This window comes from Cetorhinus maximus, chromosome 7, assembly GCF_964194155.1.
Source record: "Cetorhinus maximus chromosome 7, sCetMax3.hap1.1, whole genome shotgun sequence".
NCBI classification, from domain to species: Eukaryota; Metazoa; Chordata; class Chondrichthyes; order Lamniformes; family Cetorhinidae; genus Cetorhinus; species Cetorhinus maximus.
The window spans coordinates 139,725,634-139,741,197 of NC_135885.1; positions in this window are offsets into that span (position 1 = coordinate 139,725,634).

Sequence of the window (15,564 nt, forward strand, 5' to 3'; positions counted from 1 at the left end):
GCAACCAGCCAAAAGCCCTTCAACAGCACCTTGCAAATCCACAATGTCCACCACCTAGAAGGATACGGGCAGCAGGCAAATGGGAACACCATCGTCGAGAAGTTTATTTCCATGTCGCACACCATCCTGAGTTGAAACTATATCACCATTCCTTCATTGTCGCCAAAGCCAAATCATAAAAGCCCCTTCCTGGCAGCACTGTGGATGTACTTTCATCAGACAGGCTGCAGCAGTTCACAAAGGCAGCTCACCGTCACCTTCTCAAGGGCAACTAGGGATGGGCAATAAATGTCAGCCTTGGCAGACACACCCCACATCCCATGAATGAATAAAAGCAAAACATCTTATTTTCTCCTCATGTGGTTTGGTGTGAAATCTCTGTCTAACAATATCAATACATTGAGAGTTGTTAGATGATGCCGTTCAGGCAGGTCTGGGAAATTAGGTATGTAAAAATTCAGCCACGTGGAATGGACTGTGTATTTCACCCACTCCATTGTAATTGCCCCATCCCACTGAGCTTGCAACAGGTAAGGTGGGGGGAGAGGAGGGATTAAAACATCCCCCTCCATGTTTATCTGGGTGATAACTGTGTTCTTTGGTGCTGTGGCTACTATTAGCTGACATTTTGTGGAATCTCAGGAGCTGCTGTTTGCCCCATTGCTTGTGGTCTACTTGAAAAATTGATCATATTATTAAACTACTGCCATTCCTTTAAGGCTGGCTGCTAGGGGAGCAGCTAGTCTGCTAACGATAATAAAAGTAAAATACTGCGGATGTTAGTAATCTGAAATAAAAACAGAAAATGCTAGAGAAACTCAGCAGGTCTGCAGAATCTGTGGAGAGAGAACCAGACTTAACGTTTCGAAATGGCATTTCTCTTCTCCAGAGTTAAAGAGAGGAAGAAATGTGAGAGATTTTATATTGTTTAAGAGGGTACCATCAGTCACTTGTTCTTATGTTTGGCTTTCACAGAGTGCTGACTCTTGTGCTGCTATTAACACATTCTGCTATCTTGCCTTTCTGCCACTATCAGCACCTTCTTTAATCTTTAATGCTACTTTTAACATTCCCTTTGCCTTGTATCCATGACATCTTTGTCAAATGTCTCCTGAGCTCCAAATGCCCCTGACCTTCTATCTTGCTCCAACTGCTCTTCCCCCTCTTAAACAGTATAAAATCCACCAAATTAGTACCTCTCTTTAGCTCTGAAGAAGTCAAAGGGACTCAAAATGTTAACTCTGTTTCTCTCACCACAGGTGTTGCCAGACCTGCTGAGATTTTCCAGCATTTTCTGTTTTTATTTCAAGTCTCCAAATGATGTTGGTTTTTGAAAAGTTGTTTATTCCTTAATTTTGTATAATTGTATTATTCAAATCATTTCCTGGCTCGGGTATTATATATGTAGGTAAAGAGTAAGCAGCCTTCTTTCAGAAGATAGATACCTATCCCTATTGGTCATTTATGTTGCCAACTTTCCCTCCTGTTTAATCAGATAATTATTTTTCAATGCATCATTGGATCAAACTTCACTTTGCAATCTTCTCTCAAGCCTGTATAAATGGGCATTTCTGATTGTGTTCCTCCTGTCCTGTGCTTTGAACTCCTTATAAAATCAGGCCTCAATCTTTGTGTCAGCTTTTAGAAGCTCGGGGAATCCATAAGGCACACAAATCTAAACAGTATAAGGATGCTAACCATGCAATGCTGAGTCTTATAGATTATCCAGCTACAGGATAAGAATGGAAAAAAATCTAGTTCTTGAATCATTTATCTGAGCAGCAGTTAACCCACAGGTCAAACATCTGAAGATCCTTGCTGCCCTTGCTCAAGATCATCAACTTTAATTACATAGAATGCACAGTAGGGAAATAGGCCAATTGGCCCAACTGTTCATTGCTGATGTATAAGCTCCACATAAGCCTCCTTCCAACCCTTTGCATCTCACCCTATCAATACATCCTTCTATTCCTTTATCTCTTGTCTTTATTGAACCTCCCCTTAAATGCATCTATTCATCTCAACCACTCTCTATTAGAGTGCGTTCCATGTTCTCACCACTTTATGTGTAACGAGGTTCCTTCTGAAGTCCCTAGTGGATTTATTAGTAACTATCTTAGAGGCATGGGTCTGAATTATATAACAGGCTGGGTTCCCCACCTACCCCCAACCTCTATTTAAAAAGCTGGGGAGGAGTCTGCCAAGAAGAACAGCGTCTGCCCCACAGCCATTTAATGGTCAATTTGCTGCAGGTAAACTTGGGGCAGGAATTCCCTGGTTCTGGATCAGGGAGTCTGCCTTGGAGAGCCACCGGACAATCAGAGGCCGGCAGCTTTCTAGCATTTCGGGATAGGTGCGCATCATTGGATTGGTATTTGTGTATGTGTTTGGGGGCCACACTGGGTGCCATGCTGGCAGGCCCCAGCGGGAGGGACGAGGGGAGTGAGGGAACTGGGGAACAGGAATTTGAGAGATGAAGGAGAGAGGGCAACGTGAGGAGAGGTAATCCTTGGAGCAGACCCCGGATGAACCTAGGGGACATTAATTGCCCACTTAAGTGCTCCAATTGGCCCACTGATGGGCAAGCTGCCTGATGTCACCCCACCCCCCGCACCACTAGTATAACTGCAGTGGGGGCAAGGCTGGGTGGGCAGGCAGTAGGTAGGCCTCCCATTGGATTTAACCAGCCCCCTCTCACCTTAAAAAACCATCACGGAGTGCAAAATCCAGTCCATGATCCTGAATTCTGGTCTCCTCCACAAGTGTAAAACATCTTCACCACATCTCCCCTATCAGGCGTCCCTCTGCCTTCTGATTTCTAGAGAAAAGAGTCATATCCTGCTTGCTCTTTCCAGTTAGGAATAACCTCTCAGTTCATGGCATCATTTTTGAAATAAGTGACCTTTACGTATTAGTGGTTGAAGAACCTTATATTTCGCTGGTGGGACACTGGGTCACTCTCCTGCTGTTCTAATTGATTACTGTGTCCTTTCAAGTTCAGTCAGGAGTTCTATCTGTCAATACTAATTCTAAAATGGACTAACAGGTTACATTTGCACAGTAAATGATCCTTATGCACAATCTCAACAGGACTTGTAGTGCAAGATTAAAACATTGCTCCTATGTCCTTGAGTTATGTTCCCTTGATGCTCTGACTATCCATTAGCATTACTTTAAACTAACAATACAAGAAACCCCTGAAGGTGACAGCAGCTGTTTTAATCTAGTAGTGCTGTAAAGATATCTACAAGATGACAACTTCACGCAAGTTTAACGCCTTTATTAAGCATTACTGCTATTGTGAGGAAAGCCTAACTATTGGGTTAAGCCATGCTTGATTTTGCTATGAATCACAGAATCACACAGTGCAGAAAAGGCCCTTCAGCCCATCAAGTCTGCACTGACACGTGGGAAACACATTCCAGACTGTCACCACCCTCTGGGTAAAAACTGTTTTCCTCACATCCACCCCACCCTCACCTTGAACTTATGTCCCCTCATGACTGACCCTTCAACTAAGGGGAACAGCTGCTCCCTATCCACACCCTTCATAACATTGTACATTTAGGCTTTTAATTCCAGAATTTTTTTTTATTGAATTCAAATTCAGTCATCTGCTGTGGTGGGATATAAACCCAAGTCTATGAACCCATTACCCTGAATTACCAACCCGGTGACAACATCACTATGCCACCGCCTCCTCTCACAGAATCAAAGCACAATTAACAGCACAGAAGGAAGCCATTAGGCTCATCATGTCTGCACTGGCTCTCCAAATGAGCATTATGACCTAGTGCCATTGCCCTACCTTTGCCCCATACACCTGCACATTGTTTCTGTTCAAATAATCATCTGATACGCTCTTGAATGCCTCCATTGAACCTGACTCCACCACACTTCCAGACAGTGCATTCCAGACCTGAGCCACTCATTGTGTGAGAAAGTATTCTCTCATGCCACATTTGCTTCTTTTGCAAGTCACTTTAAATCTGTGCCCTCTCGTTCTTGATCATTTTATGAGTGGGAACAGCTTCTCCCTATCTACTCTGTCCAGCCCTCACTCCGAGGAGAACAGTCCCAGCCTTTCCAATTTATCCTCATAGCTAAAGTTTCTTATCCCTAGAACTATTCTTGTAAACCTCTTCTGCACTCTCTCCAATGTGTTCACATCCTTTCTATAGTGTGGCACCTAGAACTGTACACAATACGCTAGCTGAAGCCTAATGAGTGTCTTATATAAATCTAACATAACCTTCCTGCTCTTGTACTCTGTGCCTCTATTAATAAAGCCCAGGATGCTATATGCTTTATTAACTGCTCTCTCCAACTCTCCTGCCACCTTCAATGACCTAGCCACATATACACCCAGGTCTTTCTGCTCCTGCGCCCCCTTCAAAATTTCACCCCCTACTTTATATTGTCTGTCCATGTCCTTCCTACCAAAAAGCATCATCACACACTTCTCCGCATTGAACTTCAATTGCCACCTATCTGTCCACTCCACCAACTTGTCCATGTCTTCTTGAGGTTCCACACTGTCCTCCTCACAGTTCACAACATTCCCAATGTTTGTATCATGTGCAAATTTTGAAATTGTCCCCTGCGTACCAGGGTGTAGATCATTAATATATATCAGGAAAAGCAAGGGTCCCAATATGACAGGCTCATAAATGACAGAATTCCAAATTTGGCTCAGGTGTCTAACCCTCTGGAACTCATTTGAAACAAACATGTTCAGGTTTTCAGACTTTGCTTCCCTTTTTGGTTAATTATTTCCCAATTTTGTACACGTCTGGTTCTGTTGCAGAGCATTTGATGGAGGTTGATTGGTATCATTTGTCAACAACTCTGTTATTGTTGTGAATACCAGGATGGTAGAAGGTGAACTAGATGGACCTTGATTCACTTTTGGTTAGCAATTCCCATGCTCTTGCTCATATACACTGGGACCGAGCTTTAGTTCCAGTTCAACCTGCAAAAATTCCTAATGCTCAGACACAAAAATTGTTGGATAGTTAGACAACAGAGTAGGTAGATGAATAAAACAAGCTCCAAAATCGTCCTATAAAAAATTAAGAACGTTTGAACATAAGAAATAGGAACAGGAGTAGACCATTCGGCCCCTCAAGCCTGCTCCTACATTCACTAAGATCATGGCTGATCTGCTTGAGTTTAAATTCCCACGTTCGATTCTAATCCCGATAACCCTTGATTCCCTTGCCTAGCAAGAATTCTGGCAGATGGTCAACACTCTTTGTAATTTACATGTGGGAAGACAGAGATGTTGTTGCTGCTGAGAGTGTTACCTCACTCAGTTTTTGAACTTGACCATGTTGGGTGAACCATTGTGCATCTCATGTCACTAGCTGTGACATTCAACAAGTAGAGTCACACAAAGTTCAGATAATTGTGGAATGTGTAAAACTTCACCGGAATAGGTCAGAGGTGTCATGATCTGATTAGAGACCATCAACATTTAAAGAGAAATCCTAACACCCAGTGATTTAACTAACAGGACTACACTGCAAAGTTTCAAGTTTTAAACAAGCACACAAACTTTATTGCAGATCAAACAAATTAAGCAAGGCATTTTAAGTTAAAATTATAACTGATACCCACAAATATTATGCACAAAGGTTTATTTCTTACTTCCCCCAAGAATTCTCTTATAAATTGCGATATCTTAAGCTTATTTACCTTGGTAGAGACGGCTGTGATATGCTTTGAAGGAATATAGTTCCTAAAACTAACAATTATATTCTAAAACACATGGACCCAGGAACTAGATATTCTTAACAAAGGTGGCTACCAAATTGATGCAAGGCAGATATTGTGTCATTTTGTACCTGTGTCAATATATAAAGCTCACACAATGTGCTTCATGTTTTGAATGCATAATGCAGCGGTTTTATTGTCACATCTACACGAACTAGGGGGAGAATAGGCAATGATCCAGAAAATATAACTGAGGCACTCTCTGTCCTCTCAAGTGGATGTAAAATATCCCATACCACTATTTTGAAACTCTTTCGAGTTATCAACAGTCACAGATTGCAACTCTTTCGAGTACAATCACAGTTCTTGGTTTCCGGGAGTGGGACATGAACCCACAACCCTCTGATTCAAAGGCGAGGGTGCTATGAACTGAGCCACAGCTGACACCTCTACCACTATTTTGAAGAGGAACAGGGGAGTTATCCCTGATACCTTGGACAATATTGATCCCTTAATTAGCATAACAAAAACGGATTATCTGATTATTATCCAATTGCTGTTTGTAGGCCCTTGTTGTGTGCATATTGACTGTTGTGTTTCCGACATTACAACAGTAACTGCACTTCAAAGTCATTCATTGGGTGTTAAAAAAAAGTGTTTTGGGATGTCCTGAATTCACGAAGTGAATGTTGCACAACAGAACAGACACAAGGCTTTCAATATTTTATATGCACATTGGTTGATCTCCTGAGGCATATCAGATTTATCAATAATTATCTTAGAGTCATCGGTCTGAATTATGTGACAGTGATGTAATTAACAGAACTACACCAAAAGGTTTCATGTTTTAAACTCTGAGGAACTGTTTTTTTGGAAAATTGGAAGGACATTGAATCTTGGACACTCTTCCCTCCTGACTTGTTTTTAAAAGTCTACAAGTTTAATTCTGGACTGTGAACATGCTATTTTAAAAAAAAAGAAAAACGCAGGTCAACAGCTACATGTCCAGTGGGGACAGATGGTGAGAGAAGAGTTATGTGGTTTGTCTGGGTTAAATAAGAACTGCTGCTGCCAGACTAGATACTCTTGCTGATTGGTTGAAAACTCCTGGCCTGAGAGAAATACTTTGCAACATTTTATTCTGTTTGAACTCAGATCCAGAGGGTGTATGTGCCTTGAAAGCAGACGGCAAAAGAAAGACTCTCTTTCTCTCTCCCTCGCTCTCTTCCCCTTTCTCTCCACTTTGTGTTACAGGCAGCTCATAGTGATTTAACTGCCCGTCATAAAATTCTCATCAGAATAGTTTAACTGTATTTTGAAAGCCTGCAAGTTGTGACCAGTGAGATTATCAAAGACCGTGTGTCACCAAGGATTCATCTGTAAGGACTTGCAGCTCTACTGTAGCCAGAGTTCCGTCAGATCAACTGAGTCAAGACCTTTTCAAACTTCATCCTTTCTAAAAAAACATTCCCATGCTCCAGCCTCTGCAGAGACCATGTTCGTTTTGTCCTGTTTTGTGTTTCTGTGTGAGTGTATGGGTGTTGGACTGTCTGTTTTGTTAAAAAAGGGAATTTGTTACACTTCCAAATTGCAAACTGTATGTTAACCAGTTTTGCAACTTGTTTTTAAAAGTGGAAATTTTTTAAAATAATAAATCAATTATTTTTTATTCATTGAAAGTAGTCTGGTTAAAGCCTTTTTAATTTGTGTATAGCAGCATCAAAGGAAAATAATTGGCTAGTTTGGTGAGGGAATTAAACTTTTAAATGATTCTTGCAACCTGTGGAGAAGTGAGGCTGGAATTGCCTGTCCACTTGTCCCGTCACATTCCGTAAAAAAGCAAAAACATTAACTTTATTGTTTATTGAACAGATTAAACAAGGCAGATTAAGCTAACTTGAGAACTGATACCCACATATGCTATGCACAGTGGTTTACTTCTTATTTCCCTCAAGAGTTCACTTATACATTGTCATATCTTAAACGTACCTTAATATTAAGGCTACTAAGGGATAGCAGCACGACATCACTAGAAGGGAAGTGTGTCATGTGATCCAGTCTTAGTTCCACTTTTGCTTTTGTTCAGACCGCACACACATACAGCTCTGCTGCTAATATAATCAAGCTCTCTATTCACGTATGAATGCTCTCATTTGCCTTGTCTCAATAAATGAACACACACATGTTTACACAATCTTTTATGAACAATTAGTGCTTATACCATTGTAACAACAAGACATGGACCACCCAAAAGTATGCCACAATTCTCTGGAAACCATTTAATTCTCCTCAGTTCCTGCTATTCTCAGAGGTAAGACTTTCATTCACTACAACTGGACTATGGTGTCTCAGCCCTTTGTTCTGGGTGCCTTCTCAATACTTCCAAGCTAATTTGCTGTGTGCTTTCTTTTGCCACAAGGCATGGTAAGGACAACTGTAGGTTTCTCTGCTAGCTTCAAACCAGGAAATCTTCCAGCCTACTTTCCTTTATGAAATCCAAACTGAGATTAAGCCCTACCCACATGCCATGAAGTGAATGCTTATAGTGCAGTCTTAGCTAACTGTCATTTACTTTGGCTATATACTCTTAGCTGTACCACACACTAATTCCAAGCTGCTGCAACGAAAACTGTCAGCAAACACACAGGTAAATTGAAACCAGAGAATCTCCAGAAGCTTCACCCATCTCTGTGACAACATGGCATGCTCTGGGATGTCCTCAAACTGACCTTTAGTATCCCTCATTTACTTTTGAAAAAAAGGGACACGCTATCTAAGCTTTTTTTTTTCTTTTGCACTCATCAGGATAACTCCCAAAAAATTTACAAACTTTAATGGGGGAACAACATTTTATACTGGAAGAGAAGGGAGTGTTGATTGGTTGGCAAGTGGATTCTGATTGGTGGACACGTTGCCATGGAGAATGCAGCATGGGGCAGTTTGTATGCCAGCTTTGTTCAAATTCAAACCAGGCAGATCAACTCTGATTGGTGAAGGCATTGCCGTGGGAATGAACGAGGGAATGAGTGTTCGCTAATCCTTTGTTGAGATGAAACAGGTGCAAAGTGGGCACATGTTCCTTCTGTCAGCAAAGGGCAGAGTCCTGAATGCGAATATGCGTGGCTTCTGGCATCTGTGTGCGAGCCATACTGTGAGTCTGACTGACAATCTTAAATTGACTTTCAGGTAATTCTTAGCACAGGCAAGATTGTTTAGCTAGCTTCCTCTCCCTCCCAGAACCATGATAGGGTCCCCCTTGTCCTCACTTATCACCCCACCAGCCTCCTCATTCAAAGGATCATCCTGCGCCATTTCCGCCAACTCCAGCATGATGCCACCACCAAACACATCTTCCCTTCACCCCCCCAGCGGCATTCCGCAGGGATCGTTCCCTCTGGGACACCCTGGTCCACTCCTCCATCACCCCCTACACCTCAACCCCCTCCCACGACACCTTCCCATGCAACCGCAGAATGTGCAGCACCTGCCCTTTTATTTCGCCCCCCCCACCCCCTTCACTGTCCAAGGGCCCAAACATTCCTTTCAGGTGAAGCAGCATTTCACTTGCACTTCCCTCAATTTAGTCTACTGCATTCGCTGCTCCCAATGCGGTTTCCTCTACATTGGAGAAACCAAACGCAGACTGGATGACCGCTTTGTGGAACACCTTCAGTCTGTTCGCAAGCATGACCCAGACCTACCTGTCGCTTGCTATTTCAACACTCCACCCTGCTCTCATGCCCACATGTCCGTCCTTGGCCTGCTGCAATGTTCCAGTGAAGCTTAACGCAAACTGGAGGAACAGCACCTCATCTTCTGACTAGGCACTTTACAGCCTTCCTGACTGAATATTGAGTTCAACAATTTTAGATCATGAACTCTCTCCCCCATCCCCACCCACTTTCCGATCCCCCTTTTTTCCAATAATTTATATAGATTTTTCTTTTCCCACCTATTTCCATTATTTTTGAATGTATTTCCATCCATTGTTTTATCTCTACCTTTTAGCCTATTTCGATCCCTTCCCCCCACCCCACCCCCACTAGGGCTATCTGTACCTTGCTCGTCCTGCTTTCTACCCTTAATGTCACCTATTAACACATTCCTAAGATAATATCATCACCTTCAACACCTCTTTGCCCTTTTGTCTATGACACCTTTTGGTTATCTCCACCTATCACTGGCCCTCTATCCAGCTCTACCTGTCCCACCCCCCCTTAAACCAGCTTATATTTCACCTCTTTTCTATTTTTCCTTAGTTCTGTTGAAGAGTCATACGGACTCGAAACGTTAACTGTGTTCCTCTCTGCAGATGCTGTCAGACCTGCTGAGTTTTTCCCGGTATTTTTATTTTTGTTTTGTTTAGCTGGTATTGTCCAACAGCAGGATCACATCTAATGTTAAACACTATGACATAAGTTTTGCAAGCACGGGCTGGTTGGTTACGGTCAGTACCTTCCCTGTTGCGAACAGCTGAAGGGGTGCGCTGTCTAATATGATATGATCCACCAACCATTGGGACGTAAAGCTTATATACCTGGCATGACACCGGCACTGAGATTCATGTACTATATTACTCATTTGTGTGATAGGCAGGACATCTTTTTGGCTTGATGGCAGCATCCTGTTAGTAGAGAATACCACTGGTACTGTTACTGCGTAGTAACAGCATGCAATGGCTAGCTTAACGTCTTGCTCAAATTTGTGAGGCACCTTACCCCTTCCAGGGTAATCTGAGGTCGACTGGGGACTTCTCAGGGTCGAAAGTGGAGCTATAGGCATATTTATTAGCTTGAATGATATGCATGGAGCAATGACCTGATCAGGGTGGCCATCATCCCCATAGGATGGCTTTGATACACCCTCTTTCAGCACCAAGCTTGCACAGTGAGCAAATGCCTCTGGCCCGCTTTGCGAGGTTGCCGATAAGGCAAATCTTATAGCACGTGGAACTTTAGGAATCTCAACACATATATTCACCAATGAATGTGGGTATGCAATATCCCTCATTTAAAATTATTTCTTTGATCTGTTTAACTTATATCGACTTCAAGATTGCATATCAGTTTCTTATCCAGTTGCACCCATTTTGCTACCTTTTAACCTTTTAACCTACAAGCTAAAAGTTATATTCCAAAAATCAGAAAGTTATATTCTAAAACACATGGGCCAGGAACTAGATATTTACAACAGAGGTGACTATCGAATTGATACAAGACTTAGTTCTGAAACAAAAATGACAGATGCTGTGTCACTTGGTGCCTATGCCCATATATGAAGTCCATACCATGTGCTTTATGCTTTGGATGCATAATACAGTGGAAAAGAGCATCAAGCAGCATGGCCCTTCCATTGTTTGCAATCGGCAAGGTGTGGATGGTACCCAAACACCCGTGCTTGCAAAACTCAAAATACAGTATCCAACATTAGATATGATTCCATGATTGGACAGCATTTGCTAAATAATCCTAAATAATCCTCAGTTTGCCGAGAATTACACTGACAACCAATTTAAGATTGTCAGTTGTGTTCTCATTGTGGTGCATTTGTGCGTACTGGAAGCTACACAGAGCCCTGTTCTTTGCAGATAGAAAGAGCATGTACAAACATTGCACTTGTTTCATCTAAATAAAATAAGTGACAGCTATTTGTGGGTTCATTCCTGAGGGCGATGTCTTGAGAAATCAGATGTAAGCTGCCTGGTTTAAATTTCAAACAATGTTTGGCAGTTAACTGTCAGTCACAATCAACTGGTGCATTCTCCATGGCAATGCCTCTACCAATCGAAGTCTACTTATTAACAAAGCAGCATCTGGTCTCATACGGTATAATTATATTGTTTCCCCGATACTGTTATTTATTTGCACATTTTTCTAATGAGTGCAAGACAAAAAGCTTCAACAAAAGTATCTCTTTTTTCACCAATACTCAAGCTCCGTACTACCAAATGACTACCAAGCGGCAAATAACATTTGCACCGCACTCATGCCAGGCAATGATCATCTCCAAGACAGAATTTCACGAGCACCCCATGATATTCAATGGCATTACCATTGCTGAATCCTGAACTAACAACATTCTGAGAGTCAGCATTGAAGAGAAACTTAACTGAAGAAGTGACTTAAATCGCTAAAAAGGCAGGTCAGAGGCTGGGAATTGTGTAGAGAGTAAACAGCCTGTCCATCGCCTAAAAGGAACAGCAGTGTGATGGAATACTCTCCACTTACCTGGATGTGTGAAGCTCCAATAACACTCAAGTAACTTAACACCATTCAGGACAAAGCAGTCCACCACATTCAATCCCATCACCACTGGTGAACATTGACTGCCATGTGTACCATCTACAAGATGGAGTGCAGCAACCTGCCAAGACTCTTTCAACAGCACCTTGCCAATCCACGATAACAACCAGCTAGAAGGACAAGGGCAGCAGGTAAATGGGAATACCATCGCCTAGAAGTTTGTTTATACGTTGCAAAAAATCCTGAGTTGGAACAATATCATCATCCCTTCATTGTCACCAGATGCAAATCATAAAAGTCCCTTTCCAACACCACTGCGTATGTACTTTCACCCGATGGACTACAGCAGTTCAAGACAGCAGCTCACCATCACTTTCTCAAGGGCAACTAGGGGTGGGCAATAAATGTCAGCCTCGCCAGTGACGCCCACATTCCATGAATGAATTTTTTAAAAATCCTATCATCTCCTTATTGGTTTGGTGTGAAATCTCTGTCTAACAATATCAATACATTGAGAGTTGTTAGATGATGCTGTCCAGGCAGGTCTGGAAAATGAGACAAGTAAAAATCCAACCAGGTGGAATGGACTGCATATTTCACCCACTGCATTGTAATTGCCCCATACCACTGAGCCTCTATCAGGATAAGGTGGAGGAGAGGAGGGGATTAAGGCACCCCACACCTGATTTTATCTGGGTAATAAATGTGTTCTTTGGTGCTGTGGCTGATATTAACTGACATCTTGTGGAACCTCAGGAGCTGATAATTGCCTCACTGTGTGCGGTCTAGTTGAAAAATTGACCATGTTATTAAAATATTGCCATGTCTTTCAGGCTGGCTGCCAGAACAACAGCTAGTTTTTAAAAATTCATTCATGGGGTGTGGGCTTCGCTGGCTGGGCCAGCATTTATTGCCCATCCTTAGTTGCCCTTGAGAAGGCGGTGGTGAGCTGCCTTCTTGAACCATTGCAGTCCCTGTGGTGTAGGTACACCCGCAGTGCTGTTAGGGAGGGAGTTCCAAGATTTTTACCCAGCGACAGTGAAGGAACAGCGATATATTTCCAAGTCAGGCTGATGAGTGACTTGGAGAGGAACTTCCAGGTGGTGGCATTCCCAGCTAACTGCTGCCCTTGTCCTTCTAGATGATAGTGGCCGAGTGTTGTGGGAGATGCACTCATCCTGGCCAGTGGGGAGTATTTTATCACACTCCTGACTGGTGCCTTGTAGATGGTGGACAGGCTTTGGAGAGTCAGGAGGTGAGTTAATCATCACAACATTCCTAGCCTCTGACCTGCTCTTGTAACCACAGTATTTATATGGCTAGTCCAGTTCAGTTTCTGGTCAATGGTAACACCACAGGATGTTGATAGTGGAGGATTTAATGATGGTAATGTCATTGATTATCACAGGGCAAGGATTAGATTCTCTTTAGTTGGAGATGGTCATTGCCTGGCACTTGTGTGGTGTGAATGTTACTTGCCGCTTGTCAACCCAAGCCTGGATATTGTCCAGGTCTTGCTGCATTTTGGCATGGACTGCTTCAGAGTTTGAGGATTCATGAATGGTGCTGAACATGGTGCAATCATCAGCGAGCATCCCCACTTCTGACCTTATGATGAAAAGAAGGTAATTGATGAAGCAGCTGAAGATGGTTGGGCCGAGGACACTACCCTGAGGAACTCCCGCAGTGATGTCCTGGGGCTGAGATTACTGACCTCCAACAACCACAACTATCTTCCTTTGTGTTAGGTATGACTCCAACCAGCGGAGAGTTTTCCCCCTGATTCCCATCAACCCCAGTTTTGCCAGGGCTCCTTGATGCTACACTCAGTCAACTGCTGCCTTGATGTCAGGGGCAGTCACTCTCACCTCCCCTCGGGAGTTCAGCTCTTATGTCCATGTTTGAACCAAGGCTGTAATAAGGTCAGGAGCTGAGCGGCACTAATGATAATAAATTCAAAATGCTGCAGAAGCTGGAAATCTGAAAAAAAAACAGGAAATGCTGGGAAATCTCAGAAGGTCTGTCGGCAGCATCTGTGAAGAGAGAAACAGAATGAACGTTTTGGGTCTGTATGATTCTTCTTCAGAGCTAAAGAGAGAACCTGCCTATCCCAAAGTATCCAAATGACAGTCTGCCAAAGGGCAGGACAAATTTGGCTCAGGTGTCTGACCTTCTGGAATTAATTTGCCATGAAGGTGTTCAGATTTTCAGGCTTCAGCCCCCTTCTTTTTGGTTAATTATTTCCCAAATTTGGACATGTCTGGATATGTTGCAGAGAATTTGATAGAGGCTGATTGATATCATTTGTCAACAATTCCATTCTTGCTGTGATTACCAGGATGGTAGAAGGTGAACTAGATGGACCTTGATCTTCTTTTGTACAGCAATTCCTCTGCTCCTACTCATGTACCCATAGAACCGAGCTTTAGTTCCAGACCCATCTGCAAACGTTCCTAATGCTCAAACAGAAAACCTGCTGGATGACTGCATAACAGAGTAGGTAGATGAATAAAACGAGCTTCAAATGGGCTGTCCTATATAAAAAAAAATTGGCAGATGGCCAACACTCATTGTAATTTACATGTGGGAAGACGAAAACGTTGTTACTGCTGAGAATGTTACCTCTCTCCGTTTTTGAACTTGATCATGTTGGGTGAATCATTATGCATTTCACATGTGTAGCTGCTACATTCAACAAGTGGAGTCACGCGACAGCACAGATAATTGTGAATGTATCAAATTTCACAGGAATAGGTGTCAAAGATGTCACGATCTGATTAGGGGCTATTGACATTTAAAGAGAAATCCAAACACAAGAGATTTAAGTAACAAAACTTTGCCACAAGATTTCAAGTTTTGATCAAGCGCATAAACTTTATTGTAGGTAGAACAAATTAAGCAAGGCATTTTAAGTTAACACTGTAACTGATACCCAAATATACAATGCACAGAGGTTTACTTCTTACTTCCCCCAAGAATTCTCTTAAATATTATGATACCTTAAATTTATTTACCTTTGTAGAGACTGCTGTAAAATGCTTTGAAGGAATATAGTTATATTCCTAAAACTAAAAGTTATATTCTACAACTCTTGAACCAGGAACTAGATATTCACAATAGAGGTAGCTGTTGAATTGATGCAAGACTGAGTCTGAAACAAAAATGACAGATATTGTGTTATTTTGTGTCTATGTCCTTATATAAAGCTCACATCATGTTCATTATGTTTTGAATGCATCATACAGTGGTCGTACGGTCACATCTACACGAGACTAAGGGGGAGAAAAGGCAATGATCCAGGAAATACGACTGAGGCACGCTCTGTCCTCTCAGGTGGATATAAAAGATCCAATACCACTCTTTTGAAGAGGATCAGAGGAGTTATCCTTGATAACTTGGACAATAATTAACCCTTAATTAACATAACAAAAACAGATTATCTGGTCATTATCTGATTGCTGTTTGTAGGCCCTTGCTCTGTGCGGACTGACTGTTGTGTTTCCTACATTACAATGGTGACTGCACTTCATTGGGTGTAAAATAAAGTGTTTTGGGACATCCTGAGCTCATGAAAGACACTATCTAAATACGAGCCTTGGCTTTACTA